Below are 27,224 nucleotides of genomic sequence, written 5' to 3' on the forward strand. Positions count from 1 at the left end.
TCAAAAGCAACTGCAACAAAAACAAAAATTGACAAGTGGGACCTGGCCAGGTGCAGTGGCTCATGCCTGTAATCCCAGCACTTCGGGAGGCCAAGGCAGGCAGATCACGAGGTCAGGAGACCAAGACCATGCTGGCTAACATGGTAAAACCCCATCTCTACTAAAAATACAAAAAATTAGCAGGGCATGGTGGCATGTACCTGGAGAGCCAGATACTTGGGAGGCTGGGGCAGGAGAATCGCTTGAACCCAGAAAGTAAAGGTTGCAATGGGCCAAGATCGCACCACTGCACTCCAGTCTGGGTGACAGAGCAAGACTCTGTCTCAAAAAAAAAAAAAAAATTGACAAGTGGGACCTAATTAAACTAAGGAGCTTCTGCACAGCAAAAGAAACTATCAACAGAGTAAACAACCTACAGAATGAGAGAAAATAATCGCAAACTATGCATCCTACAAAGGTCTAACATCCAGAATCCATGAGGAACTTAATTTGAAAAGCAAAAATCAAATAACCACATTAAAAAGTGGGCAAAAGATATGAATAGCCACTTCTCAAAAGAAGACACACAGCCAGGCACAGTGGCTCATGCCTGTAATCTCAGCACTTTGGGAGGCTCAGGTGGGAGAATCACTTGAGCCCAGGAGTTCGAGACCAGCCTGGGCAACACAGTGAGACCCCATCTCTACAAAAAATAATTTAAAAATTAGCCAGGCATAGTGGTGCATGCCTGTAGTCCCAGCTAATTGGGAGGCTAAGATGGGAGGATGGCTTGACCCCAGAAGATTGAGGCTGCAGTGAGTTGTGACTACGCCACTGCACTCCAGCCTGGGTGACAGAGTGAGACTATGTCTCAAAAAACAAATGAACAAAAAAGAAGGTATACAAGTGGCCAACAAACATATTTTTAAAAATGTTTGTCATTAGAGAAAAGCAAATCAAAACCATAATGAGATACCATCTCACATCAGTCAGAATGACTATTATTAAAAAGTCAAAAAACAACAGATGCTGATGAGGCTGTGGAGCAAAGGGAACACTTATACACGGTTGGTGAGAATGTAAATTAGTTCAGCCACTGTGAAAAGCAGTTTGGAGATTTCTCAAAGAGCTTAAAACAAAATTACCATTCGACCGACCCAGCAATCTCATTACTAGGTATGTATCTAAAAGAAAATAGATCATTCTACCAAAAAGACACATGCACTCATAGGTTCATCGTAGCACTATTCACAATAGCAAAGACATGGAATCAAACTAGGTGCCCATCAACAATGGATGGGATAAAGAAAATATGGTACATACACACCATGGACTACTACATACACAGCCATAAAAATAACAAAATCTTGTCCTCTGCAGTAACATGGACGCAGCTTGTGGCCATTATCCTAAGTGAATTTATGCAGGAACAGAAAACCAAATACCGTATGTTCTCATTTATAAGTGGGAGCTAAATATTGGGTATTCATGGACATAAACATGACAACAACAGACACTGAAGACGGCTAGACAGAGGAGCAAGGGAGCAGGGCAAGAGCTGAAAAACTAAGTATTGGGTACTAAGTTCACTAACTGGGTGATGGCATCAATCATGCCTCAAACCCTGGCATCTTGCAATACCCTCATGTCACAAACCTGCACAGGTATCCCCTGTATCTAAAATAAAAGTTGAAATTATTCTTTAAAAAGATGATCCCTAAAAATATGCAGAGACTTCAGCAGTTTCTTGCTAACAAGATATACAAATGCATCATAACAAGATATACAAATATGTCATAGCTGGTACTTGACCCACCTCCACCATAGGAAGCATGAACATTTTCTTTAGGTGGACTGCTACATTAGCAAAACTCTAAGTCAAGCAGCCCTGTGAATCAGACAAATACTCAAATTTTAAATGCCTCATTCATTCAACTCAACCAACCTTTGCTGAGTGCTGAGAAAGTGTGAGGCAGACAGTCCGGTGTGAGAGATCTAGAGATACAGCCCTTGACTTTCAGGAGCTCAAGACTTCATTTTCTCAAGTGAATGGGCCCAACACTACCCATGCTTGAGCTTTTACTCAGATTCAATGAACTAATTACCAAAAGATGTGCTCTGCATCATTTGTGGCAGAGAGTGGTACTCATCTGACAGTCCCCCCATTTCCCAGGTGAGGCAGGGCCACGTGACTACTTTGGGTCAATGGAAAGTGCAGAAAAGTGACATGTATCACTTCTGGGAGAACAGAGGAGCTGGCAATAAGAGGTCCTGCAATCTCTTCTGCTGTGGCAATGTTGCAGATGGTGGAGCCTCAATCAGCCGGGAGAAAGTGACCAAGACAGGCAGAGCCCTTGCCCACTACTGCCATCCAATCTTCAGGAGTTTTTGTGTACATGAAAAATAGGTTTCTATGTGTTAAACTTTCTGGGAAGTTTGTTACTGCAACACAGACCTCTCCTACCCTGACTAATACATTATCTAACACATGTCCTTACATAGCATATCACAATAAATACCAGGTTAAATTCCAAGATAAAACTACATTAATTCTTGAAGCCTGAACATTAACAATATTCTGGTAGAGAGAAATTTACCATATATTGTATAAGGTCTGTTCAAATTTCTTTTCTTCTATATCAAAGGGACACAAAAATAAAATGAAATACATTCTCTCTCCTTTAACCAATCCGAGGCATTGCATATACAAAGTGTTTTCAGAATTCAGCCTCCTCCTAGAGATAATCAGGCACTGTCCAGTTGCAACCCAAATGGCCCTTTATGCAGAGATTTTTGTCTTATCTTTGTGGTCCCCAACCTAGATGGATCTGGATCTTCCTGGATCCAACAAATGCTTGGGATATGAATGTCTCTCATGAACAATGGCAGCATTCTCACACAAAGTCATCAACATAAGTCTCTCGTCAAATACCCATCTGTCCAGACTGGCATCAGGGTACTGTCCCCTGCCCTCTCCTTGGGCACACCCCAACCTAGATTTTGTACCTTCCACACACCATAAATTGAACTCCACTGCATTAGTCTGTTCTCACGCTGCTAATAAAGACATAGCCGAGACTGGGTAATTTATTTTTAAAAAAAAAAGGCTCAATGCACTCACAGTTCCACATGGCTGGGGGAGGCCTCACAGTCATGGTGGAAGGTGAAGGAGGAGCAAAGGCACGTCTTACATGATGGCAGGGAAGAGAGCCTGTGTAGGGGAACTGCCCTTTATAAAACCATCAGATCTCGTGAGACTTACTCACTATCACAAGAACAGCACTGGAAAAACCTGCCCCCGTGATTCAGTTACCTCCCACCAGGTCCCTCCCACAACACGTAGGGATTACGGAAGCTACAATTCAAGATGAGATTTAGGTGGGGACACAGCCAAACCACATAATCCACCAAAGTATCTCCCACATTTGCCTCCCTCAGGGACCAAGAGACTGACTAGAGCCCAAGTACTAAAAGGCTCCAGCACAGAGTTTCAGCACTACCCTCCCAATGGCCAGAGAGTCCCACCATCTCAGCAAGACCACTTTATGGAATCTGCAAAAATATCCTCTCCCTGAGTCTACTCCATTTCCTAACTTGTCAAAAAGGAAAAGCTCAAAATGCTAGAGATTTACTAACTCCAGAGAGACATGCAATAGTGAATCCACAGAACCAGACAGCGGGAGGGTACAGGAAGCACCAAGTCAAGAACAATAATGGATCTGACATGTTGGCCGATGCCTATAATCCCAGCACTTCAGGGAACCAAGGTAAGTGAATTGAGTGAAGCCAGGAGTTCAAGATCAGCCTGGACAACAAAGCAAGAGCTCATCTCTACAAAAACTGTAAGTAAAAAGTGAGCCTGGCATGATGGCATGCATAAGTAGTTCCCTGCTACTTGGGAGGCTGAGGTGGGAGAATGGCTTGAGCCCAGGAGTTTGAGGCTGCAGTGAGCTATGTTCATGCCACTGCACCTAGTGGGACCCTGTTACAGGAGGAAAAAAAAAAAAAAAGGAACAGGCCAGGTGCGGTGGCCCACGCCTGTAATCCCAGTACTTTGAGAGGCCAAGGCAGGCAGATCACCTGAGGTCAGGAGTTCGAGACCAGCCTGACCAACATGGAGACACCCCGTCTCTACTAAAAATAAAATTAGCTAGGTGTGATGATGCATGCCTGTAATCCCAACTACTCTGGAGGCTGAGGCAGGAGAATCGCTTGACCCCAGAAGGCGGAGGTTACAGTGAGCTAAGATCGCGCCACTGCATTCTAGCCTGGGCAACAAGAGCGAAACTCCATCTCAAAAAAAATAAATAAATAAATAATAAATAATAATAATAATAAAAGAACAATGAAGTTTAAATGTGCTCTGCAGGGATGCACCAGAGCCTGCTTGGTGAGAATCTTGGTGAAGGGACACAGAGCTCACCCCACCCAATTCCCACCTAACCAAAGCAGTACAGATGACCTGTTTCACATATTAGTTTTGATGTAAAGATTTCCTTGGTGAAAAAGTCACTTGCTGCTGAAAGTGGCTTGTACTGTGGGACTCTCAGTTCTCCATCTGTCTGTTCTTGGACAAATCAGTTGATCTCTCTGAGACCCAGATCCCTTCTCTATAAACCAGGGCAGTAAACCACTTCACAGGCCTAGCATGAGGATTAACAGAAGTAATTATGAAAAAAACAAAATGCTTGCTGCATTGTGGGCGGTCAACAAATGTTCCTTCTCTTCCCCGTAAATATAAACACTGGCCAAATAAGTCAGCTGCACATGAGGCTGAAGATGTTTATTTTGCAATCAGTAACGTGAGGGCCCTTTCTAAAACATTTGCTGGGAGCCCAAAATCTCTAGGTAAACCAGTATGTCATGCTGTTTTCCCAAAAATGGAGCAATCCATTTCAACAAGTACTTAATGAGCACTAAGACATCAGATTTCTCAACAAGCAGAAAAAACCCTTCATAATTAGCAAACTGTTTTTCTTCTTATAAGGACATTTGTCATTGGCTTTAGATAATCCAGCATGACCTCTTCTTAAGATCTTAACTTGTCCGGGCACAGTGGCTCATGCCTGTAATCCCAGCACTTTGGGAAGCCAAGGCAGGCGGATCACTTGAGGTCCGGAGTTTGAGGCCAGCCTGGCCAACATGGTGAAACCCCGTCTCCACTAAAATTACAAAAAAATTAGCCAGGCACGCACCTGTAATCCCAGCTACTCAGGAGGCTGAGGCAGGAAAATCACTTGAACCTGGGAGTTCCTTGTGTCTGTGTTTAGGACTGTTTGCTGCTTTTTTTTTTTTTTTTTTTTTTGAGACAGAATCTTGCTCTGTCGTCCAAGCTGAAGTGCAGTGGCGCAATCTCAGCTGAAGTGCAGTGGCGCAATCTCAGCTCAGGGAGGCAAAGGCTGCAGTGAGCTGCGATCGTGCCACTACACTCCAGCCTAGGTGACAGAGCAAGACTGTCTCAAAAAAAAAAAAAAAAAAAATTCTTAATTACCCTTTTTCCAAATAAGGTCAGATTCACACGTTCAGAGTGTACATACGTTGACCACCACACACTCCCCTGTAGGGGTCTAGGCATTGCCAACTGAACAGTAAGCCAGCCAGTGAGAGCACTGCATGCCCACCTCCTTCCAAACCCTCAATCTAGCCTCATAGCCCAAACAGGTCCATGTGGTTTGTTATACGGATACAGGGAGAGAGCAGTGACCAGAAATGTAATGCAAGCCACATATGTAATTAAAATGTTTCTAGTAGCCACGTTACAAACAGGTAAAAAGGAATAGATAAAATTAATTTCGATGACATCTTTTATTTAACCTATACACCCAATATAGGGTTGATTTATGATCCTTGTCTTCAATGTGTATACGATGGAGGTGAGGAAATAAGTCTCAAATATATTCAATAATCAAGCAAGTTCCCAGGATTAGTTCAAAAGCAGCAACTAGCTGGGAGCGGTGGCTCACGCCTGTAATTCCAACACCTTGGGAGGCAGAGGCAGGTAGATGACTTGAGGTTAGGAGTTCAAGACCAGCCTGGCCAACATGGTGAAACCCCGTCTCTACTGAAAATATAAAAATTAGCCAGGCATGGTGGTGCACACCTGTAGACCTAGCAACTCGGGAGGCTGAGGCAGGAGAACCGCTTGAATCTGGGAGGCAGAGGTTGTAATGAGCCGAGACTGCGCCACTGCGCACTGTAGCTTGGACAACAGAGCAAGACTCTGTCTCAAAAAAAAAAAAGCAGCAAACAGTCCTAAACACAGACACAAGAAATGTCACAAGCAGTGGCCTTGGAATGCACATGGGTATCACGAATTCAGAAGAAATGGCCACCTTAGAGAGGGCTAAGCTGTCTTCAGGCTGCATAACAACATGGATGGGAAGAGAATAAGGGGGATGACAGACCTGTGGGGCAAGTGGCAGCTACCCAGACGTGCCCTTGAGTGGATTTGTAAAAGGCACACCTTCTGGGCATGCACAGTAAGTCCACGGCTTCATGAGCAGGCTACTTTGTGCAAATGAGCAAATGGGTTATTAGTTATGGGTTGAAATGTGTCCCCCAAAAACAATATGCCAGAGTCCTAACCTCCAGTTAACTCAGAATGTGACCGTATTTGGGGACAGGCTCTTTACAGAAGTGATCGAGTTAAAATGGGGTCATTATGGTGGGACCTAATCCAACATGGCTGGGGTCCTTATAAAGAGGGGATATCTGTACACAGACACAGACCTGTACAGAGGGAGGGTGATGTGGAGACACACAGAGAACATCATGTCACGATGAAGGCAGAGACCAAGGTGCTGCTGCTGCCCAAGAACGACAAAGAGTTGCAGAAAACCACCAGAAGCTACAGAAAGGCACGGAACAGATTCTCCCTCCGCACCTGCAAATGGAACAAACCCTGCAGACACCCTGATGTAGAACTTCTGGCCTCCAGAACTGTGAGACGATAAATTTCTGTTGTTTAAGCCACTCGGTCTTGGTACTTTGTTATACCCACTCCAGAAAACTATTTAATAATATAGTGCCTGTTCCTGAGTGCAGGCACACAACTTGACCCTGAACATAGGACTAACTACTGCAACCCAGAACAGCCGAGGAAACAACACTGGTGATGGAAGGCCCAAGGAGCTCTGACTCCCAGGCTACACGGCCAAGTAAGAAGAAATCGTCCTTCAGCTTTCAGTGGAAGAACCAAAAGCGGAAAATACAGCTTTTCTAATATGCAACAAAAGCATGCCTCAAACGCCCAAACACCCACCCACACACTACGTTCACAGCCTGGGCTGAGCAGGGCTACAGCTGGCTCCTGTCGAAAGCTAAAGCCAGGGAAATGCCAACGTAATGGGAGATGCCAAGCACCCTTGCATTTCCAAGTCTATCCTGCCAATGCGGCTTTGGCAAACTGCAGGCAAGGAGAAGGCCCTACTGAAATCGACTTCCTTTTCTAAAGAGACAGAGAAGGTCACAGCATCAAGACCATCTAAATGAACATTAGAGAAGTGTACTCCTAAAAAAATCTGAGGATCTGAAAACAAATCTTCTCATCAGCGTGTGCACCTGCTATCAGAATCTGAGATATTCAAGAGTTATTTTCCGTTCTTAATATTAACAGCCGGGGACACCCCCATTGTTTTTGTTTGTTTTTCACAAACCTTAACCCACTTAATCCCCACAGCCACCCACTAAGGTCGTTATTTTCTCCCTTTTGACACTGAGACCAGAAAGGTTAAGTGACATGGCCAAGGTCACATAGCTGAGAAACAGACAGCAAAGTTACAGTCCCAAGTTACTGTGCCTGCAGAGTCCTGGTTGTCACTACAAAACCCTCCTCCCTCTGACTGCCCCCCGCCCCACACACACACTGCCCTCACATTTCCCAAAAGTATGGCCTAACGACATGAGCATTTAGGAAACAGAAGTGAAAGGTACAAGTCACAGCTCTAAGTGGACCATGGCCCCAAAGGGAAACTTACTTACATTTGTTTTTCTTCTTTTCCCATATATGAGATTTCCCCCAACCAGTCTGAAAACCAAAATCCAAACGAGAAAGCCTTGCTTCCCCTGGGGTCAGCAGTGGCCCGAGGGTCCCCAATAATAGCTTCCAAACTGGGGTCCGCAGACTGCGGGGGATGCCCAAGGTTCCCACCACTAGTGCAAAAGCAGTAACCAAAATTGTCCTTTTTCCTAAACATTGGGCAACTGACATATCAAATATCTTTGTCCTTGGCTGAAATCAAAACATATCTGCAGGACAACGAGAACGACTTCTTCTGAGCAGAAACTCTCATAGCTATAAATGTCTTTCATTCATGTTTTAACAATACAAATTATTATTTAATAATTTTGCTATTTCAAAACATCTGGCTAGTGGGGGGAATATTATACAAGAAGTCCTCAGCTGGGTTGGGCAGGAAGTGAGTGGAAAAGGATTTATCAGCACCTGTTCGCATCTGGAAAAATCAGAAAATACCTTCACGAGGCCCAGGAGCAGAATCCGAGTTTCTCATTAATGAAATAACATCTCTCATAGTGTCATTCTCCCAAACTGTAACAAAGTTCACATACACTCATTAACCTTCACAGTAGGAGAGCTAAATGAACAAGAATTTCCATTCTATATATGTAAACAGAAACAGAAACCTCGTTTTCAAAAGGAGTAACTCAAACCACCTAACTAATCTGCCAGCAGATCGGTTCCCTAACAGGAGCCAACAAGCCATGTAACAGCCCATCCCAATAAAGCCAATGGTGTCAAGGAAGGGGAAAATGCCAGTGCAGTAATTCTTTTCTGTGGTTTGACTGTCTACGGGTCATTTATTTCTCTATATGAAGCCTCAATTTCCCCAGCAATAAAATGGGGATAATATCTGCCACCTAGTAATGAAGATATAGCTATAAATTACTTTGAATTGCCTGGATAATCAGCATTATGCAAATTGACGAACTCATTAGAGAGCTACTAAACACAGTTATAAATCTCATAAAAATACTTCCATGGAGATTAAGGCTCAATTAAAAGGCTTCATTTTTTAATAATTTCCATCACTTTGTTATTTTAAAGACAAGAACACTTACATCCGGTTTAGATATTTCTGGCAAAGAGACACCGGGCCTTCTCTAACATTCTTGATGAAGCTCTGCATTGATAAACTATTGGCCAATTAAAGGGAAGAGGATATATCTAGTAGAATAGGTGTGAGCCTGGCTGGAATCAGGGGACCAGGACAGCCCTCCCCAGGAGAATGACACTGGCTCAACAACCTTGTCCCAGATACATCAATCACCACAGCTCTCAGCACAGAGCAACAAGACCCAGTGTATCTCATAAATTCTCTTTCAAGTATGGTACCTAAGAACTAACTTGACTCGATTTTAACTTGGCTTCTCCCAGTGTCTTCAGAAGAGGCAAATAACCTCCAACAACCTAAAACAAATAGATCAGAGGCTCTGAGACAGTTCCAACACTCACCTAAAGTTCCGCTAACCTGAGAAGCCCAACCCTCACACTACCCTGTATAGCAAGGACGAACCCATGGTCAACCTCAAGAAGGGAAACTATCATACTACAACGCAACTACAACTCAAAGACTTCCACGGCCTTCCACCATCAATATCCTGTGGCAAAAACTGCAACTTCAGTTCCCAAGGTCAGAGAGGTCATAGGATGGATGAGTCCCAAAGCAGCCAAGGTGATCGAGCAAGCAAATACGGAACTGCAGCTAAGTGGTTTTTTGCACACAACTCTCAGGAAGCTCTTCCACCTGATCTAGCCTGTGACCAAACTCTAAGGCAGCACTGTCCCATCCAGGAGCCCGGGCCGCACTCGGCTGGAGGGTACCCAAAGGAAAACCCACATGCCTCTTTGCTGGTGCCCACCACCAGAATTATCAACCAGGCTAGTTTCCACAGATTGTGCCTGCTTCTTCTTGTCTTTCCTCACCATGTTTATGAAAGCAACACTCTAGGCGGACACCCTGGATCCAGAGTGGAGCACTATTCAATGTGTGGAAAGAAAACCAACTCAAATATGAAAGAAAATGGCTGGGAACAAACAGCCTTATTTTTTTTTTTTTTTTTTTTTTTTTGAGACGGAGTCTCGCTCTGTCGCCCAGGCTGGAGTGCAGTGGCCAGATCTCAGCTCACTGCAAGCTCCGCCTCCCGGGTTCCTGCCATTCTCCTGCCTCAGCCTCCCGAGTAGCTGGGACCACAGGCGCCGCCACCTCGCCCGGCTAATTTTTTGTGTTTTTAGTAGAGACGGGGTTTCGCCGTGTTAGCCAGGATGGTCTCGATCTCCTGACCTTGTGATCCGCCCGTCTCGGCCTCCCAAAGTGCTGGGATTACAGGCTTGAGCCACCGCGCCCGGCCACAAACAGCCTTATTAAAGAGTCCTTTGCAAATCTGAGATTCTGGCATTCACCAATAAGGGAAAAATGGGTAAACCATTCAGCAAAATCCAAAATGAGTCCAAGTTCAGGGAAACAATATACTAAATAGCTGTGCCCCTCAGAGGATAAGCATAATTTAAGCTAAAATAACTCCTCTTTCCTCCCCTGACCTGAAGCACTTGGAATGTGAGAGAAACAACTCTGAATGCGGGTGTTTAAAATTTTAATGTTTCATTGAGCTGAGTATCCTGGACTCAGCTGGTGATCAATTTACCTATTAACTGTCTTTTCCAGCTCAATAATCTGCTCTAGGTAAAGCAATGCCTCCTGCTTAGGAGAGACCATGAGGCTAAGAAAACAGAGAAATCCTTTCAGGACTGACACACAGAGGGGCCTTCAGGTCTGGGGCACTGGGTCAGAATCACGTGTCCCAGGCAAAGCAAAGCTGAGGTCCCAAAGATGTGTGAGAAACAGCCCCACCTTGAACCAAGGAGTTTAATGTATCAAAAAGAGCTACCACGACTGCAAACACATTTCACTGATGGCTCTACTGGATCCATGTCACATAACGTCACAAACAGAATGGATGAGACTGCCCTGCCCTGGACCACCCTGGACGACCCTGCACGAAGGCTGAAGGGCGCATGCAGCACTGCAGGCAGGCACACCTTGAGTGGATGTGACGCTAGAGACAGACAGGGATTCCATTCACAAACGGCTACCGTTTGGATTTTGCCTTTGAGGCAATGGGAAACAGCCTTCAGGGTTACTTCCCTTCCTCCTAAAAACGTGAATTAGATGTGCTGGTTATTTTAAGTAAGCTGGCTTACTTTGCATCACTTGGGAGAATCACAAGCCATTGTCAATCAATAAAACGATCCCCACTGTGCCTCACGCTGGAGCATATCCCATGGAGCCCACACAGGAAACTGCAGCCCTATTATAAATCCATATCCACATCCTGGAGCCTGCCACGGTGACCACCGATGTGGGGGTTCAGCTTTGAAACCACCGTATGTTTTCCCTAACCCCACCATCTGAAGGCACTGCTATGGCCTGAGCATCTGCCTACCTCCAAAATTCTTATGTTTAAATCTAATCCCCAATGTAATAGTGTTAAGAGATGGGGCCTTCAGGAGGTGGTTAGGTCATGAATGGGATTAGCGCCTTTATGAAAGAGGCCTGAAAGGGCCTTTTTCCCCTTCCACCATGTGAGGACCACCTATGAAGCAGAGCGCCCTCACCAGACACAGAATCTGCTGGTGCCTTAATCTTGGACTTCCCAGGCTAGAGAAGTGTGAGTGATCAATTTCTATTATCTATAAATTACCCAGTCTAAGGTATTTTGTTACAGCAGCTTGAAAGGACCTAAGACAGGCGTCTCATTGGGCCTCTCCCTACCTGTACTCTCCCAGGATACCTCTTATTCCTCTAGTAAAGCTGCTTGGGAGAACAATCATATTTTCTATAAAATACCCCTGTGAAGTTTTTGGAAGTAAAATTCTGGAATTTGGTCCTCTTCCCTTCATTATGAACCCTTTCATACACTCCTCCCGGCCCCATTATATGTTTTCCTTTTCTAATTACTAAAAAGACTCCTGACTTTATTTAAGCACATTCCCCATTCTTCTTTGCAACAAAGTGTGGCTGTATTTGGGCCAATGGGATATAAGCAGAAGTTCAGTGTGTGACTTCCAGGAAGGATCCTTAAGAACAGGAAGCTCATCCTTCTTGGTGCCTTCCTCCTTCCTCCAACTGGAATTCAGATGACATGGCTGGTACTCAAGCAGTCATCTTGGGCCATGAGGTACTTAGCGCAGGAATACCAAGTAAGAGAGGGAGCCTGAATCCCTGATAGCATGGAGCCAGCCACCATGCCACCCTGAATTACCTACCTCCAGCAGGCTCTGAAAGCCACTCAATAGGCAGAACACATGCCTGAGCAATGCAGGTTTCATTCTAATAAGGTGAGTTATTGAATTTGAGCTTGAATTTCAATAAACCAGTAACACCCAAAAAAACACATTTGTAAATATGTTCTAAGCATGCATATTTCCAAAACTCCAAGATAAAAAAAAAACCAAAGCAGCACAGCTAAACACAGACACACGCATGCATGGACATGTGTGCACACACACACGCACGCACGCACACACACACACACCTTAAGTCATCGTCCACTTGCCATATAATAAAATTCAACTAAAACAGACTCTTTTGAAAATGGAAGACTCATTCATTCCAACATCATCTCAGACACCTCATAGTGTCCTTCCCCACCCCCACCGGACTAAGCTCCTGGAGAAGAGACTTTGTGTTATTCAACTCAGCACCACCCAGTGCCTAACACGATGCCTGGAACATAGTAGGCTGCATGATGAATGAAGTCGAATTCAGGCACTGTCCCAGGAGGGGAGGAAATGAGTGTACACAGGAAATACCAGCATCCCCTTCCTGACTGTGTCTAAGTCTGTGTTTCCAGAAAGCATCCCTTATCCATCGTCCCTGGGCCCCCATACCTCTCCTCTACATGATCTCCTTCAGAGGCCACCTGGTCAGCTCTCATCACCTGTTTTGGGGAGAAACTTTCCAGCTCCAACATCCGTAAGTCCCATATTGCCTACTACCCTCCTTTCCCACCAAGATACGAACCCTCCACATCTCACAAGAACTGACAGAACTAATCCCTACAACTACGCCTTTCTCAATTACAAAGGGACATAAGGATCTAACTGTGTACACTTCCAAGTTCAAATTCTACCATGATGCCATTCACTCGCAACAAGTTTAAAGAATTACCAGGCAGGTTTCCTGCCAACATCACCCCACCCCATCCATGTGGTCCCCAACTCAGATCATCCCATTTCTGCTTCAGGAACTAGGCCCTATCCTTCCTTTCAGCACCCTACACTCCTAGGAAAATGAGACCCCTCCACTCCTCACCAGCCCAACTCCCCTTACCTGATATCAAAAAGGGTCCCTCTCTTCAACTGATTCCCCAGCCTGCCCAAGGTATCTTCTATATGAACATTCTCCTGAGCCTGGACACGCAATGCTCTACTCACCTGCTCTCAGAAGTCTCTACCACCATCGGCACATCAAAACACAACCGACAACTTTTTGACTTCACACCCTTCCACTAAAAAGAAAAAAACAAAACAAAAAAAACAAGCAAAGAAACAAAAAAAAAAAAAACTCTAGTGCTCCCTCCTCTTCCTGGCCAGCTCTCTGGCTCAGCCCATTTGAAGGTTCCATTCTCCAGCCTTCTCTCATAAATCACGGCATCATCCTATATCTCTCTGTCCTATAAAGCTCAGTGCCAAAGATTATACCAGCTGCACTCCAGTGCCTATACTGTTACTGCTTTTTGTTTTTTAACTTCCTTTAACCCATCATCTTTTAATTAGAATCTGAGTTCTCTACCCCCTACAGGTCAATCAATCTATAATGACTTTTGGGAAAGGAAATGGAAGCATTATTTTGGCCAGGAATTGTAGGTAACAAAATTGACTTCAGGAAATGTGGGGAAAACACAAATGCAGAGAACATAGCTGCCAGAATTTCCATCCTTCTTCCAGATGCCTGTTCTGCATACTCTCGTTCTTCAGGGAGAGAGGCTGGCACTAATCCATCAGCATCTCAAACACTCTACAGCTTTGCTATTACTGCATTCTACTAGGATAACATTTTCAAGTTCCAACGACACACTTGATTTCACCAAGAGGCAGTGGTGTGGCCAGAAAAGTAATATTTAACAATATGAACATAATCCCTAATAAAATACAGAATTTCAGGGCCAAATGTATGGAAACAGGTAGTAAGCTTCTCCTATACCCAAGCAGTTCCTAGGTTATCAAAGCCTGGAGACATGGAGTGTGGACATGAAGTCAGCAGGCAACATGTGTATCAAGTTCAACCAGTGAAGAGCTGCCAAAGGGTCTTATGAAATGAAGTCCACAACTGGACAGAGTTAGGCTCCACACCTAAGCAGGGAATCGGGAAAGATGAGCTCAGCCCCGTTGCATTTACTTCTTGCAGCTGGCTTCACTCCTTAAAAGTTGGTGGGGTCATAGAAGCAGATATATACACATAGAAATTTAAAGTAAAATAAACCTAGGATGGCAGGTGGACTCTTAAGGTCCCACCATGGTCTTCACCTCTTGGCATCGTGCCCTTGTGTGATCCTCTTCCCCTGAATATGGACAGGACTTGTAACTTCCTTCTAATCCATAAATGGAAGGTGATCAGATGTGCGTATTACGGCTTCCAACATGCTGGAGTCCTTCTCTTTCTTGCTGACTTGATGAAACAAGAGGCTATATGGGGGACCGACATGACAAGAAACTGAGACTGGCCTCCAGTCAACAGCCAGCAAGAAAATGAGGCCTTTAATCTGGCTGTCTGCAAGGAAATAAATTTTGCTAATAACCTCATGAGCTTAGAATTGAGTCCTTCCCCAGTCGAGTCTCAGATAAGACTGCAGCTTTAGCTGACACTTTGATTCCAGGCTTTCAGAGAGTCTAGTTAAGCTATGTTCCAGGCTCCTGGCCCACAGAAACTGTGACATAATAAGTGTGTACTGTATTAAAACATGGAGTTTGTGATAGTATTGTTACACAGCAACAGAAAATGAACAGAGGTCAAGTCAGTGAGCAACAATGATTATTCAACAAATGATGAGAACAACTGGGTAGCCCCTGGGAAAAAAAAAAAGCTGGATCCCTCACTCTTACATGATATCAACATAAATTCCAGGTTGAGGGAAGATTTAAATATGAAAAATACATCAAAAGAGAAAACATGCTTTTAATATGTAATTTTGGAGTGAGGAAGGCCTTCCTAAGTGAAAGTCCAAAAACTATGAAAGAAAAGATTAATAAATCTGATTAACAGAGAAAATATATCTGCAACTTGTATCACAGAGGGCTAATTTCTATAATATATAAGTAGTTCCTACAAATCAATAAGAAAAGGATTACTCAATAGGAAAAAAAAAAGCAAAGGATATAAACAGTTTACAGAAATGAAACTACACATGGTTCTTATACTTGTGGAAAGATGTTTCCTCATTATAAGAGTGAGAAACACAATGAAACACTGACTAGGATCAAAATGTGTGATAACACACTTGATTGAAATGCAATGGGGAAAACGGCATCCTCATTTAGGTGGGGAGTATAGTGGTGCAGCCTTTCTAGAGGACATCAAGGCAGTAACTATAAAAGCTACAAATGTGGCTGGGCGTGGTAACTCACACCTGTAATCCCAGCACTCTGGAAGGCCGAGGTGGGCATATCGTCTAAGGTCAGGAGTTGGAGACCAGCCTGGGCAACATGGTGAAACCTCATTTCTACTAAAAAAAAAAAAAAATACAAAAATTAGCCAGGTGTGGTGGCATGCACCTGCAGTCCCAGCTACTCAGGAGGCTAAGGCAGAAGAATAGCTTCAACCCAGGAGGCTGAGGTTGCAGTGAGCGGAGATCACGCCACACACCACTGCACTCCAGCCTGGGAGACAAAGTAAGACTCCATCTCAGAAAAGGAAAAAAAAACAAACCTACAAATGCACTTGACTCTTCAACTCAACAATTCCATTTCTACAGGTATTTAGAATGACATATGTATAAGACTATCCAATGTAACATTGTTTGTCACAACAAAGATGTGAATCAACCTGTCTACCAATAGGAGCTTATAATGAAATAATTTATAGTGCATCCATGTAACAGAATACCATGAACCATACACACAGAACAAGGAATCTCTTTCCATTCAGAAAGAGAGATCTCTGAAATATATTAAGTAAACACCAACAACAATAATCAAAACAAAACAAAACTGAGGTGCGTTCAGGGAGGAGACCAGGGCGGCTGGGGTCAGGTCAAAAGGACAGCTTTTATGTGCTCTTTTATTTATTTATTTATTTATTTATTTATTTTCAATTTTTTTTTTGAGACAGAGTCTCACTCTGTTGCCCAGGCTGGAGTGCAATGGTGCAATCTCGGCCCACTGCAACCTCCACCTCCTGGGTTCAAGTGATTCTCCTGTCTCAGCCTCTCAAGTAGCTGGGATTACAGGCGCACACCGCCACGCCTGGCTAATTTTTTGTATTTTCAGTAGAGACGGGGTTTCACCATGTTCCCCAGGCTGGTTTTGAACTCCTGAGCTCAGGCAGTCCATCTGACTCAGCCTCCCAAAGTGCTAGGATTACAGGCGTGAGCCACCATGCCTGGCCTCTTTTATACCTTTTAAATGTTGAACCACATGGTTGCACTTCTTTTTCAAACAATAAAATTCAAATCAATAAATACATATAATTTGCAGAACAGGATGCATGGTATGCTACAGTTTCTGCAAAGAAATTAAATTCAGACTATCTATCTGTTCAGACATACCTACATACATACATTCTTGCATGTAAACAGCTACCTCTGAAGTAGCACACAAGAATCTGAGGGCTGGTTTCCTCTGGCCTGGAGAACTGGTAAACTGTGCAGTGAGGCTGAGGGGTGAGAAATTCTCTTTCAAATTTTATACCATTATATCTATTACCAATTCGAAAACAAATTATTAAAAAAAAAAAGTTTAAGCTATTGTGGTTTCTCTGGTCCTCTGCTCTTCCCCGTTTAAGATTCTCACTGATGAACGCCCCCAACATCTCCATGCTGATAACTCCTAAATCTTTGGAGTTATGGACCATGTCTACCCTGGTCCATGTCTTGAACTGCCATCCTGAAGCAGTCTTTCCCTCAGTTTCTCAGCACAGTGGTCTGGTGATTCCCCTTCTTATTCTCCTACGGTGGTGCCTTCCCTTAAGAGCTGGCTTCTGCAAAACTGGGGTTTCTGTGAAACTCTGGGGTTTCACAGAGTTTTGTGCTTAATAAGTTCTCATCTCCTTCTCCTCACTGGTACCCACAGCTGAGTGATCATCTAGATGCCAGTGCTTTCGAAATCTCCATCCCTGCCCAGATCTCTTGTTTGAGCTCCAGATACAAAAATCAGTTGCTAGAGGACATCTTACTGACAACTGGGACTCCTCCCCCACAATGGCAGCTCCTTCGGTGTTCCCATAAACCAGTGAATGGAGCCACCATCCATTCAGATAGAATACTGGGATCTTCCTAGATTCTTTCCCCCACACCTTCCCCACCCCAATAATCAGTTTTAAGGCTCCTACACAGTTCTTGTAATCTGTCCCCTTCCTCCCACCTCTGTAGATCTCCCTGGTCCACACCACCTTCCTCTCTTTCCTGTGAGTTCCCAGCTATTCTGAATACCCACAATATCACTCCCCCATCCATTCCCCGCCCTGAGGCTCAATTCATCTTTTTGGTTCTGTAATAGTTCCCTGGGACTGCCATCACATGACGCCACTGACTGAGGGGTTGGAACGACAGACATAGTTCTGGAGGCTGGAAGTCCAAGTTCAAGGAGTCAGTAGGTGTGGCTTCTCAAGAAGTCTCCTCGGTTTGCAGATGGCCACCTTCTCACTGTGTCTGCACATGGTCCTTCCTCTGTGCATGTGTATGCCTGGTGTTTCTCTGTGTGTCTAAAACTCCTCTTCTTACAAGGACATAGGTCAAACTGGGCTAGAGCCTATCCTAACAGCCTACCTAACAAGTGACTTCATTACCTCTTTAAAGACCCTGTCTCCAAATACAGTCGCCTTCTGAAGTACTGAGGGTCAGGGATCAACATATGAGTTTTGGGGACGCAAGTCAGCCCATCACAGTGTCCAACAGGTCATGTCACTCCCCTCAATAAAATCTTTCACAGGGGTTCCAATATCCTTGAAATAATACCCTTTCCAAAACATGACCCCTGCCTACTACTCTCTCTCCCAAATGGAGAGGAAGTGTAGGGAGGGGTGGGAGTTCAGATGGGGGTAAGGATACAGGCAGAATTAGAGAGATCAGGAAGAAATGGCACCCTTTCATTATCTCCCTTCCAGTCATGCTTCTTCCAACTACAGATGGACTTTGGGCAAACTGTCTAAACTCTCTGCAGAACGGGCTGGGTCCTTGATGACCCACAGGCCTAGCTGAAGAGCAGGGAGAGATGGCATCACATTTAGATCCCCTGGACAGAAAATACCAGGCCTGTATCCTCTCTGTAAAAGTAAAGGTTCCCCCAGAGTCAACACGGAATCTTCGAATCCAGGATTAGAAGCAGATCTAAACCACGACTGGGCGACCTCCCTTTGAGACTAAACTGCTCATTAAGTTGTCCTAGATATCCAGCATTAGAAAGTTACCACCTTGCTGGCTCCATAGTGAAAACGAATGCATGGGCTTGGCAGCAGCATTATGCAAGACCTGATTTGTCTGTCTCCACTTATGAACTGAGTGACCTGGGGCAAGATGCTTAACACCTCTGAGCCTTGATGTACTCATCTTTAAAATGGGGTTAATATTCTTCTAGGTAATTCTAACTATACTAATTCCAAGGGCTGCTATAATTAATCACCAGGAACTGAGTGGCTTAAAACAACAAAAATATGTTATTTCACAATTCTAGAGGCTAGGAGTTCAAGGTGCTGGCAGGGCCATGCTTCCTCTGAAAACTCCAGGGCGGAATCCTTCCTTGCCTGGCTTCTGGAGGTTGTTGGCAATCCTTGGCATTCCGCACCTTGGCCTTGCACCTACATGCTCCAATGTCTGCCTCTGTCTTCACAAGGCCATCTTCCCTCTGTGAGTGACCGTGTGCCCCCTCTTACTACAAAGACACCAGTCATGGGAATGAGGACCCACCCCAGTCCAACAGAAGTGTGTCTTAACGAATTACATATGTCAAGACGCCATTTGCAAACTGGATTGCATTCACAAGTACCAGGGTTTAGGGCTTCAATGCATCTTTTCAGGGGACACAATTTAACCTGCGACACTTACCTGGATGATTGTGAGAGGATTAAAGAAATAATGACCTAAAAGCAGTAAGGACAGTACCCGGGGCACACAGCAAGCACTCCACACAGAACCGTTTTTCTGTTCCAGTGTGTGGCTAATACACAGCAGGCTACTTTCCCAGATCAGGCCTAGCTTCTTTGCTCCTCATAAAAACAAAAACCACAAGCAAGAAACCAAAAGCAAACAAGCCGGTATCCTCATGGCTAATGCCGTATTAAGACTTTAAAATAAACAAAGCAGGACTTGGTACCAAGTCACTGATGTAAATATTTTATCGGTGGATCTCTGAAAAAAACTCCATGCACGCACGTGGGTCCCACACGCCTCTTCCCTGGAGGAGCTGGTTCTGCCAATAAGGGGCCCCTAGGGCTGCTTGAAAGCAGAGAGGAGTTTGCTCAAGGTGCGCACCCCTGGTTCCAACATCTGGCTGCATTCCAGCTCAGCAAAGCCTTCCAGAAACAAGGCAACACAGGGCTTATGGACACCTAAAGCCCGTACTGAGGTTGAATCCTGAGCAACCTCAACACTGGGGCTTCCCAGGAGAGTCAGGCGAGACGGCTCAGCCAAGGAAGTGATTAATAAATCATGGGCAAAGCTTTTTCCCATTCCCTGCTCAGTGGAAACCAAAACGCCTATCACAATGATCAAAGCTGCTGCCCGCAACTTCAGATTGACTTTGACTGAGCTCATTAAGTCATAAGCTTCTGCAGAGTGGATTTTCTCCATGGATAATGCTTGAAAATTAGGAAGTTAAGTGACTTGGGAGAACCTGGGACCCATTAACCAACTAGCCAGTCAGAGCTTCCATTAAAAGAGGAAAATGGCTAAAAATCTGAAATCTGTTCTCGGGCAGCTGTTCAAAGATTCTATTATGAGTTTCCAGGGGAAGCCCCTTGGGGTTCACACTGACGTGAGCAGAGAAGCCTCCATGGACATGAATTGAGAAGGACCTCGACTGAGAAGACAGAGGCTTGGGTTCAAATCCTGGCTGCATCTGGAATATTAGGGATTTCTTTCCTCTCTCTGAGCTTCGGCGTCCTGAGGGGGAAGTGTCCCCCAGTCTAAGGCATGTGGATTCCACGGCTGGAACCTGTGTATAAAATCGTGACTCTGAGCCGGGGACTTGGTACGCACACCATATGCACTTAGGAAAGGACTGTTCGTAAACAGATCTGTAGACGACAGAGTCCCATCTGCCAGTTACCAAATGACGAGGCCGCACGTGTGGAATTTAACCATCTGAAACAGCTAGCTGTTAGCTGGTGGAGGGAAAGGCAGGCTAGAGTTGTGAAACCTGCCAGGTTAAATAATTTTCTCCTCTTTCTGCAGAATCACGGTGTTTTCTTGCAATAGATCTTGCCTATGTTATAAAGCTCTTTGGCTGAGATGGATGACAGAAATATTAACAAAGAACTGAGGCAGAAATTAAGCTTTTCCTGTTGTGAAGAAGAGACTCAGAATGAAGGGCAAAAGAAAGCACAAAGAAGCAGGGAGGCCCAGAGCCAGACCCCAGAGAAGAGTGAAGTGCAGGATTCAGAGACAATGCTTACATTGCCCAGGGCTCCTCTCAGTAACATGCATGAACTCAGCACACCTCGGGAAAAAGACAAAGAAAATTCAGATCAGATTTTGAGGACTCCAGGGTCACACCTTCTCAAATGTCCTGAGACCCCAGGCCAACCAGGCAACAGGAACAAGCTGCCACATGGTGCCAGTCCCTCTACTCCCAAAAGCCTGCTGAGCCAGAGGTTATTTTTCCAATGGCAAAGTTTCCCTCCAGAGGCTCTAAGCATTTGAGGCTCATATCTACTCCTCCCAAGGATGAGATTACCTCACTGGCTCTGGTCAATACTAATCCCTTCACTCCAAAGTCCTACAGAAAATTATTCCTTCAATCCAGTGTCAAGAGGAAAATTCGAGATGATCTTGAGGAAGTTGGTCCAGAGGAAGGCAAGGAAGAACAAGGGCTGCCTGCTGAGACATGCGTTCTATGAGAAACCAACATGGCTTCCTGCTATAAAAAAGAATGTTCAGAGGTAGAAAAAATTGGGGTTGGAGAATTTGGTACGGTCTACAAGTGCATTAAAAGCCTGGATAGAAGTGTTTATGCAGTAAAGCACTCTATGAAAACTTCTGCAGGATTTCACCTGAGAAGTTGACTTTGAGGGAAGTTTATGCTCATGCAGTGTTTTGACATCACCCCACCTGGTACAATACTACTCCTCACGGGCAGAAGATGACCATATAATCATTCAGAATGAGTACTGCAATGGCAGGAGCTTGCAGGCTGCTATATCTGAAAACACTAAGTCTACCAATCATTTCCAAAAGCCAACACTCAAGGACATCCTTCTACAGATTTCCCTTGAACTCTGGCATGGTGCACCCGGACATCAAACCTACTCAGACCTTCCTTTGTCACAAGATGCGAAGTGACTCCTCTGGAGTCACAGAAGTTGAAAATGAAGCTGATTAGTTTCTCTCTGCCCGTGTGATATATAAAATTGGTGACCTAGGTCATGTGACATCACTAAGCAAACTCAAAGTGGAAGAAGGAGATAGTTGCTTCCCGGCAAATGAGATTTTGCAAGAAGATGATTAGTACCTTCCCAAAGTAGACCTATTTGCCTTGGGATTAATCACTGCAACAGCTGAAGGAGCACGGACATTACCCATCAACAGTGCTGCACGGCACCATAACCATGAGAGTAACCTCCCAGACATTCCTCAGGAGCTCTCAGAAGACTTCCACAGTCTGCTCAAGCACATGATCCACCCTGATCCAGGAGAGAGATCTTCTGCAGCAGCTCTGTTCAGAAACTGGCCCTGGCCCTCCTGGGGAAAGCAGAAGAGCTCTAGCAGCAGCTGAATTTGGAAAAGTCCAAGACAGCTGCACTGGAAAGGGAACGAAGAGAAACCCAGCAGGCCCAGTCCCCGCAGGAAGACTTCCATCATGGTGACCCTGGGGTCTCCGGGACCATACGGGGTCAGGAAACATCAAATGCCTGGTAGGAGGAAAGAGTGCAAGGTCTTCAGGCTTTACCTTAGGGACAGCATGAGCCTCCGAACTAAAGGAAGAAAAAGGGAAACAGTCCTTGGCTTGGCCTTACGGATTAGAAGGCTGCTGTTGTAGATTCCCCACCAAAGATCCCAAGGACTCACTGTATGTAGAAAGGAATGGAATTTGGTTTTGAATTCAAGTAACAGTTTACAAGAAAATGTGCCTAGAATTCCACAGTACTTGCCAGGTTATATGAGGCTATTCCTGAAAAAGAGTTCCCAGTCCCTTTGTGGAAGTGGGTCTCCTAATATATATACCCTTTCTGATATTGCATTTACTAAATAAATGGTTTCACCATTACACGAGGTGGGTAAAAGTAAGACCGTAATAATGACAGTGACAATAATACCGAACAGGTCATTTAAAAATAGATGGTAAGCACATACACTGTGGAGACTTCTTATGGCCAATGTTGAAGTTCTTCCTAGGACGAAGAACAGCAATGTTTATATGTGGGTATATATATTACGGAAATACCACAAGTTGGGTCTAGGTCCTGCTGCTTTCTGCAAAGAAAGCCAATGACTGAGATGATGATTATTGCCAAGGAAGAAGGCTTTCATCGGGTGCTAAAGCTGAGGAGACTCAGTCTCGAATCAATCTCCCTGAATAACTAAAACTAGAGGTTTTAGGGAAGAAATGTAACAATGTGTTTAAAAAAAAAAAAAAAAACAGAACTGGGAGGGGCAAGGAAGCAATCGTGATGAATGAGGGGTTCTGACATCTAACTGTGGGAATGTGGTGATCTGGCGAATTTCAGTTCTTTGATACTTTCTTTTTTTTTAAGAGACCTGAAGATCATTTCCTGAGGAAGAAACTCATACTTAAAAAATGTAAGTTTCAAGCTTTAAGATCAGAAGGGTCAATTTCTATATTTACCCAAAAAAACTAACTATGGGACTGTTGGTTGGTTTCATATACACGCACAGACACAAATACATTCATCCCAAAATCTCAGGCAATGCAAGTGGACTGTAATTAAAAATTTAATCCAATGGCATTTAAATCCATCATCCTTGTCGCCTGGCCTTCCTCCCTCCACAGCTGTGACTGACTGTCACCATATAACTCTATTTTGTTCTCCCATTAACATCTACATCTCTGTACTTCTGATCTCTGTGTTGTTTTGATTATGTCTTCTTCTGGTATGTCTACTTCTGGTTTAGTACTTACCACATTATTTCCATATCTTCACTCCGATCACCATTTCCAAATGACACTGTTATTTATTTTGCAAAGCCAGTCTTTTTACCCTCCGTTTTGTTCCCCACCCACGTTGGGTTCTGAATCCACTAAATGTCCTTGTCATGGTGTCCTAAGTATGCAAATAGCTCAAGTCTACAGAGATTTTAATTTCTTTTCATTCTGCTTTCCTCTTCCATCTCGCAAATAAAACACATTTAAACAGAAAAGGGAACAGTCAGTGTGTCCTCCCCTAAATATACTTAGAGAAAGGGCGTTTCTATATCATAATCTTTGAGGCTCTTTAGTCCACTGTACGAACTCATTAAACTGGAGGTGGTCCAGAGAGCCCAGGAAACTTAATGAGCCTCCCAGACGCAAGCTGTTCATACCCTTTTGAAGTCAGTGTGGAACCAACATATGGAAAATGATCATCAGCCACTTAGTCCTGATGATGGCCCCAGAGGGTGGGCATACCCTCTTCAACCCAAAATTTAGGAAGAAAAAGGTACTTTCTGTAGAGGCAAAATGAGACTGAGATGAGCCGTTTGAACTAGCAGCAGAACTAAAATATACCTGGAATTCTGAAGACTCTGCTTCCAGAATCTCACTTAGCACTGACCCTGCGCTTATGTCCTAGGTCATGAAAGAGAATACCCCTCGACCTTGGAGACGAGCTCAAGTTCAAACTCCAAAATCGTGAGGATTTTACAATCAACAAAAAAGGAAAAAGACTATTTAAATGCACTTCAAAAACACCAAGAAGACAGAGGGAAGAACATTTCAAGGAGGGGGAAAAAATGCAAATAATTATTTTAAAGTGAAAATGTGAAAATGAGGAGTCACAAAAGTCTAATTTCAAGTTCATGATTGGTGACCAGAAATGTCAGGATTGACATTTTCAGGAGGATCAAGAGTCCTCATCTCTGTTTTAAGACAACAAACAGGATCACAGTCGTCCCTGGTTTAAAATATCCTCATTGTGCATTTTAAAATAACTAAAAGAGTATAATTGGATTGTTTACAACACAAAGGATAAATGCTTGAGGGAATGGATACCCCATTCTCCATGATGTGACTATGAAACATTGCATGCCTGTAGCAAAACATCTCATGTACCCCGTAAATATGCACCTACTCTGTACTCACAAAAATTTAACATTTAAAAAAAATTTAACATTCTCACTGCTCTTAGAGTAAAATGCAAAAGCTTTACATTGTCTGCTGTACAAACCAAAGCACAACCAAGAAGTCACTAAGTAGAAACTCATTCATTCATTCAACAAGCATTTATTGAGTTCCCAGTCAGTGCCAGCACTGGGCTAGGCCCTGGAGATTTGAGAGAAATTGACACTCCCAGCCCTCAACCCTAGTCTCAGCATGGATTGGTAAGCATGTGGTGAATGCTCCTGAAATGCCAGCATGGGCTAAGCACCCTGCATTCATGATCTTGTCTACTCTCCCCAAGAATGCCATGAGCCTATTAACCTTATCCTCCTTTTACAAGTAACGAACACACTGAGGCAGAGCAGCTCTGTAACTGGCCTAAGGTCACGCAGCCAGGACCTGGCCTCAGACTGTTTGGTTCAAGAACCTGCCTTCTGAACCATCACTCTCCCACACCTCCACTGGAAGTGGAGCCTAGAAAGTGGCTCCCCACTGTTTTGCTTATCTTCTCACAGCGGCACACCCTGGATGAGTGGTCCCAGCATCACAGAATGAGACACCCTCCAGGGAGGAGAAGCACACGGCTGAGGCGCTCTGCCTTCTATATGCTGAGCCATGGGGGCACCAGAATCCACACAATTGGGAAATATTCTGATCTCCAGCAGAATGAGACCTTATCACCCAGTCCTACAGTCCACAGCTGGGGCCTGGACATTCATGCCATGCCAACAGTAGAACAACTGCCTCTTAATTGCCTGTCATGAATGGCCCTGGGATTCCCCATCCATTATCTACCTCGGCAGGGGATGAGGGAACAAGCCTGGGCACAGGCCACCACTCCCCTGACCAGTCATCAGGGGCAGGCAAATTAAAACCACAGCAGGCTGGGCGTGGTGGCTCATGCCTGTAATCTCAGCACTTTGGGAGGGGAGGTGGGTGGATCACGGGGTCAGGAGTTCAAGACCAGCCTGACCAACATGGTTAAACTCTGTCTCTACTAAAAATACAAAAATTAGCCAGGCATGGGAACACAAGCCTGTAATCCCAGCTACTCAGGTGACTAAGGCAGAGAACTGCTTGAACCCAAGAGGCGGGGGTTGCAGTGAGCTGAGATCGCACCACTGCACTCCAGCCTGGGTGACAGAGCGAGACTCTGTCTCAAAAACAAACAAACAAAAAAAAACAAAACAAGACACAGCAAGTCACCATCTTGCACCTTGGAGAAACAAATTAAAAACCCTAAATTCCAAACGCTGGAAGAAAGGTAGAGAAACAGACGCTCTCATAAACCACTAATGAAAGCATAAATGGGCAAGACCATTTTATAAAGAAGTTGGCAATATCTACTCAGGTTGAAAACGTGCAAATCCTTTGATCAGCAATTCTACTTCAAGAGTATTATTATAGAGAAAGTCCTGCTATTATGCACAAAAATTTTCACTGCAGTGTGGCTAGTCATGGTAATAATCTAAATATCCTGTTAAGAGATGAATGAGCAAAGCGTAATATATTCATACAATAGAATATTCTGCAGCAACTAAAATAAACTATATCTATATGTGGCAACGTGGATAGAACTCAAAATTATAAATGGGACGGAACTCAAAATTATAAAGGTAAATGAAAAAAGCCAGCTGCAGAAGTATAGGCCATTTGATAGCATCTATGTACACTTTAAAACCCTATGCAAGGAATATAAATGCACATCGGTAGCAAAAGATTAAAAACGGACAGAAAGGATATATGCCAATTTGAGGATAGTGATGACCTCTGGGCCAAGAGAGAGTAATGGGATGAGGCAAAGTCTTTGACTCTATCTGTAATACATTTTTCTTTTTTTGGCGGGGGACGGAGTCTCACTCCGTCACCAAAGCTGGAGTAGAATGGTGAGATCTTAGCTCACGCAACCTCAGCCTCCTGGGTTCAAGTAATTCTCATGCCTCAGCCTCCCAAGTAGCTACAGGGACTACAGGCACCCCACCATGCCCGGCTAATTTTTTCTGTGTATTTTTAGTAGAGATGGGGTTTCACCATGTTGGCCAGGCTGGTCTCAAACTGCTGGCATCAAGTGATCCACCAGACTCAGCCTCCCAAAGTGCTGGGATTATAGGCATGAGCCACTGCACCCAGCCACATTTTTCTTTTAAAAGAAAAGCCTGAATTATAATGACATATATTAAAAATCTGATAAATCTACATGACAGGTACACTAGTGTTTGTTATGCTGTTCTCAGATCTTTTATGCTATTTGGAAGATTCAATAATTTAAAGTAATTAAAAATATATTTTAAAGCACCCAAGTTACTCTTACAATCATCTAGGCTTAATAACCGTTCAAGTATAGGGAACAAGCATAAATAAACTGCAATATCGTGTGTTAAGTTCTACACGAACAAATACAAGTTAGAGGCAGCCATTAAGAAGTCAGAGATTAATTCTCTGATTGGGAGTTGAAGATGGGAGGACACTTTTCTAGAAAAGGAGATTCACTAGCCAGGTTTCAGAGAGTGAACAGGAAGCTTTCTCTGATAAACTGTCTGCA

The 27,224-nt window shown here is 44.2% G+C and overlaps 1 protein-coding gene and 1 pseudogene across 7 annotated transcripts in view; one reads left to right on the plus strand and one right to left on the minus strand.

The window, feature by feature from the left end:
- Positions 1-27,224, minus strand: part of LDLRAD3 (low density lipoprotein receptor class A domain containing 3) — a 327,921-nt gene that overhangs the window by 285,373 nt on the left and 15,324 nt on the right. The window lies entirely within an intron of this gene.
- Positions 20,659-22,331, plus strand: LOC107127288 (wee1-like protein kinase 2 pseudogene; annotated as a pseudogene).

This window comes from Macaca fascicularis, chromosome 14, assembly GCF_037993035.2.
Source record: "Macaca fascicularis isolate 582-1 chromosome 14, T2T-MFA8v1.1".
In the NCBI taxonomy this organism is placed as follows: Eukaryota; Metazoa; Chordata; class Mammalia; order Primates; family Cercopithecidae; genus Macaca; species Macaca fascicularis.